Genomic DNA, 5760 nt, shown 5'->3' with positions numbered 1-5760 from the left:
CAGCTCGATGACGTCCCTCGAACTCCGATCCAGCCGAGTGTTGAGGGAGAGTTTCGTCAGCACGACGGCGTGGTGACGATGATGATGTTTCACCGACGCAGGGCTTCGCCTAAGCTCCGCAACGGTATTATCGAGGTGTAATATGGTGGAGGGGGGCACCGCACACGGCTAAGAGATCTCAAGGATCAATTGTTGTGTCTCTGGGGTGCCCCCTGCCCCCGTATATAAAGGAGCAAGGGGGAGGCAGCCGGCCAAGGGGAGAGGCGCGCCATAGGGGGGAGTCCTACTCCCACCGCGAGTAGGACTCCTCCTTTCCTTGTGGGAGTAGGAGAAGGGAAGGGGGAAGGAGAAAGAAGGAAGGGTGCGCCCCCCTTCCCTAGTCCAATTCGGACCAGACCATGGGGAGGGGTGCGGCCACCTTTTGAGGCCTTTCTCTCCTTTCCCGTATGGCCCATTAAGGCCCAATACGAATTCACGTAACTCTCCGGTACTCCGAAAAATACCCGAATCACTCGAAACCTTTCCGAAGTTCGAATATAGTCGTCCAATATATTGATTTTTACGTCTCGACCATTTCGAGACTCCTCGTCATATCCCCGATCTCATCCGGGACTCCGAACTCCTTCGGTACATCAAAACTCAATAAAACTGTCATCGTAACGTTAAGCGTGCGGACCCTACGGGTTCGAGAACTATGTAGACATGACCGAGACACGTCTCCGGTCAATAACCAATAGCGGGACCTGGATGCCCATATTGGCTCCCACATATTCTACGAAGATCTTTATCGGTCAGACCGCATAACCACATACGTTGTTCCCTTTGTCATCGGTATGTTACTTGCCCGAGATTCGATCGTCGGTATCTCGATACCTAGTTCAATCTCGTTACCGGCAAGTCTCTTTACTCGTTCCGTAACACATCATCTTGCAACTAACTCATTAGTCACAATGCTTGCAAGGCTTATAGTGATGTGCATTACCGAGTGGGCCCAGAGATACCTCTCCGACAATTGGAGTGACAAATCCTAATCTCGAAATACGCCAACCCAACAAGTACCTTTGGAGACACCTGTAGAGCACCTTTATAATCACCCATTTACGTTGTGACGTTTGGTAGCACACAAAGTGTTCCTCCGGTAAACGGGAGTTGCATAATCTCATAGTCATAGGAACATGTATAAGTCATGAAGAAAGCAATAGCAACATACTAAACGATCGGGTGCTAAGCTAACGGAATGGGTCATGTCAATCACGTCATTCTCCTAATGAGGTGATCTCGTTAATCAAATGACAACTTATGTCTATGGCTAGGAAACATAACCATCTTTGATTAACGAGCTAGTCAAGTAGAGGCATACTAGTGACAATCTGTTTGTCTATGTATTCACACATGTATTAGGTTTCCGGTTAATACAATTCTAGCATGAATAATAAACATTTATCATGATATAAGGAAATATATAATACTTTATTATTGCCTCTAGGGCATATTTCCTTCAAAACATGGTTGGCACATGAAACGAGACCTACGTGAACATAATATTACCTGCCAAGGTAATCATTTCCCGTTTTGAAAATACTTCTACTTTAGAAATGGAAGATTCTTTTTACATGTATCTAGGTTATACAACCACAAAGATCTCAACTCCTGATCTCTGCACTAAGGATGCACATAACCAAACAAATGCACATGAAAACTAGGTCAAACCCAGTGACAAAGTAGAGTTGTTCAAGATAACAGGTGTAGAAACACAATTGTTTATAAACCTAGCAAGAATATATTTTGATGTGAAGACTAGACCGTCACACATGTTGGAAAAAAAAGGTCCCTTACAACCCTCTTGAGTTGTGAGTACACCACCATTGCCAACTCGTGGTACTCCTACTGTTGGAGAGTGTGGATCAAGTATGGTTCATGGAATGAGAGGCTCCAATGATCTCACCAAGTACACAATATTTGGTTCCTCTATTGAGAGGCTGGCATCCAAGCCCTACCAAGTCGAAGCTACCCCGCGTATAATGAACGAGGTGAAACTGAGAAGACCAATCATGGGGGAAATGTCGACCTCGCTTCTGTCATGAACCACTTTGTCATAGATAGTGTAGACACCATCATACATGTGCCAGGCGGAGCATGGGCACACTTCCTGGACGATTTTCTAGAAATTGCCGCAGATTTTCATCTTCCTAATTTAGTGTCGCTACATATATGATAAAATGATTTTTTTTTCTCCACGGATGTAGCCACTTCTATGATGGGTTATCTTTTCCGTATGGTCGTTTCCCCACAGAACTCACTTTTTCTTGTAGTGAACGGCGTAGGATTGAGTACATGTGGAGCTGAGGAGGGGGTAGATCAAGCTCAGGAGCACCAAAGATGGCGATATGATAGGGTAGAGAAGTAGCAACCAGATTCCGTGGGGGTGCAGCAGGATTTGATGGCGGCGCGGAGGACTCGGTGGCACGTGGCTGGATTGAAAGGTGGCACTGCAGATCCCATGGGTCTCGCTATGCATGTATCTACCCATCTGAGATCACCGATCATCGATGGTCGTCTTTGTTGTGCTCCCTTCGTCCTAGGATAGTAGGCACACACACATACTTTTAAGGATGTAAATTTGACCGAGAATTAGTCCAACAATACGTGGTACTATTATATAAATTTGATAATGTTAGATGCACATCTGAATAATAAATTGGTGTAGATTTATGGTGGTGTAGAACTCATACTTTATTGTCAAAATTCCTGTTCAAATCTAAATCTTAAAAAATGTGTGTGTCTACTAAACTAGGATGGAAAGAGGGGGAGGCCCTATGGCTCCTGGAGCATTTTCTCCCGCGTGAACAGTAACCAAAAAGATAGCAAATGTTTTTTGGAAAATTCTGATTATTTTGTAGATCTTTGTGTTAGTGTTGCAAGCATCCTTGACAATTTTCATGCAAAACGGAGCAGCAGTGTTTTGTCGGTGAAAAAAAATTTGGGTGACATTTGGGGGTAACATTTGGTGTTCAGTTTGTTTTTGTTTTTCACACGGGCCAAAATACTTAACCTTTTTGTGTAAAATTTGTAGATAGCATTTGGATGTGACTATGAATGCATAAATTCTTTGTTGTGATTTTTTTTTACATTTCGAAAGTCATTTTCGCGCGCAGAAGCACGTGCTCCCAGGAGCCAAATTGAATTTTTGAGAAAGAGTAGTGTAAGGAGGCGCAAGGAGCAAATTAACAAATATGTCCAACACAACAACATGCGGCACCACCCTCGGTTCTAGAATCAAGCTTTTGTCAATTAAAGGGGTTTAAAAAACATAGGGGTTCCCTCATTATTATATGGTACATTAGGCATATATATGATGTTAAATCCAACTTAGACTAAGGGAATCCATGCACTATGAATATACAATGTCTAAACCGAGCACATAATGGCATGAAGTTTTAATCATCCTTATCTAGCTAGCAAAAGCACGCTAGATATGCGCGTCCAAATCAACCAACTATACAATAATAATAACTAGCCTTATTACAAGTTGATACCCAGATAACAAACGCTATTATTGCTAAATATGGATATATACTTTATTATAACGTAGAAAGTACTCCCTCCGTTTCTTTTTAGTTTGCATATAAGATTTGGTGAAAGTCAAACTTTGTAAAGTTTAACTAGCTTTGTAGGAAAAGATATCAACACTCACACTATGAAATCAATATTATTAGATGCATGATAAAATTAATTTTCATAACATAACTTTTGTATTGTACATGTTGATATTTTTTTCTATAAAGTTAGTCAAACATTGCAAAGTTTAGCTTTGACCAAATCTTATATGTAGACTAAAAAGAAACGGCAGAGTATCAAGTAGCAATACGTGGATGTTATCTTTGCTTATGTGACGAAACATATGATTTTTAGTGGTTTGTTTGGATTATTTTAGTACCTTCTAGTGATTTATGTGAGTTTAAAGTGATATGTGTTAATTACTACTTGCTCTTGTTTATATATCCCTTGTATATGCATGTAGTATGTGCCCATTTCCGACTTTTTTTTTAGAACGAAGACGCCAGATGCGTCCGGCTTTAACTTAATAAAGCCCCCAACAAGCAGCGTAACATGACACAAGTCTTAGTACATCATCAAAATCCCTACAGGCCCTCGCCAGCATGATACCAATAGAGTTACGTCGAAAACCAAACAGGCCGCAAGCAGTTTTACAAGGCAGAAGCCCGTACAGAGCGCGCAGACTCGCCAAGCAGCAAAAGGGACCACGTCCTAGACCGTGGTCGAAGGCTCTCTAGCCAATACATACACGTGCATCAGGCGATCTTGAGCAGTCTTGAATATCTCAGCATCCTTGCGCCTCCCCAACGAACTCCACTGCTGCAAGAAGAGGTTGCCTTTGTAGATGATATTAGCTGGATGCGATGGAAAACATCCCTCAGTAGTAAGCTTATTCCTAGTTAACCACAAAGCCCAGAGGAGTGCCCCTACACAACTCCACATCACCCGCTTAACAGGCCCCTGAATCGCATCTAATATGTGCATTAGCTCTACCGCCGATCTGGGATCCCACTGCACACCGGCCGCGGTCCGGACTGCGCTCCACGCAAACCTCGCTAGTAGGCACCGAAAAAAGATGTGATTGGCATCTTCTGGTGCACCACACAACGTGCAAGGGCCGGTGGCCGGGCCATTGCGTTTGGCCACATTCAGGGAGGTGGGCAGTTTGTTACGGAACAATTGCCAAAGGAAGATTTTGATCTTCAGAGGCAGCCGCGCTTTCCACAGCCCTTTGATCTCAATCTGCGTCGGCCATTGACACATCTTGTGATATAGCGACTTAACCGTGAACTTGCCCGAGTTGGTAAGCGCCCAGCTCACCGTGTCTAGCTGGCCCGTTAGGCCAACTGGGCTAATTAGCTGAATCAACGCCGCTAGGCTAACTTGCTCTTGCCCGCTAAGTTCCCGTTTAAAGTGGATTTCCGGTGGGGATGACGACAACGCATCCGCCACCGCCATTGCCGGGTCGACGGCAATGGCATACAGGTCACGAAATTCGACCCAAATGGGCTGGGCACCAATCCAGTGATCTGTCCAGAAACGAGCGGACCGGCCATTCCCAATCGAGAATTTTGCCCCCACGGCAAATGTCGGTTTGATCGCCTGCAGGTCGTTCCAGAAGGGGGAACCCCTCGTCCTCCCTTCGAAAACATTCCCGTTCGGGAAATATTTAGCCCTTAGAAGATCTACCCACAACCTTGCTGCCCCTTGGGTAATCTTCCAGATCCATTTACACATCAACACGATGTTGAGAATCCTCGTGTTGGTGATCCCAAGGCCTCCCAAAGCTTTGGGTCGACACACCCACGCCCACATGACCATATGATATTTACGGTTAGGGTCCGTTCCTTCCCAAAAGAACTTGGATTGGAGAGTGTCCATCTTTGCATGGACCCCTTCCGCGAGCAGGAAAAGTCCCATGGCAAACATGGGTAAGGAGGATAGACTCGAGTTTGTGAGGACGAGCCTTGTTGCTTTCGATAAAAATTCCCCCCTCCAAGGGCAAACCCTGCCCCTCACCTTGGCACATAAAGGTTCTCAATCCTCTATGGTGGGCCGTTTGGTGTCCACTGGGAGGCCTAGGTACACAAACGGAAATTTACCCACTTTGCAGTTGAGGAAATATCGCTATGCGTTCCCCTCCTCCGGCTCTACCCCCATGAGAGCACCTCGCATTTGTGGAAGTTAATTTTAAGACCCGAC

Source organism: Aegilops tauschii, chromosome 1 (assembly GCF_002575655.3).
Source record: "Aegilops tauschii subsp. strangulata cultivar AL8/78 chromosome 1, Aet v6.0, whole genome shotgun sequence".
In the NCBI taxonomy this organism is placed as follows: domain Eukaryota; kingdom Viridiplantae; phylum Streptophyta; class Magnoliopsida; order Poales; family Poaceae; genus Aegilops; species Aegilops tauschii.
Note: the sequence above shows the minus strand (reverse complement) of the source record.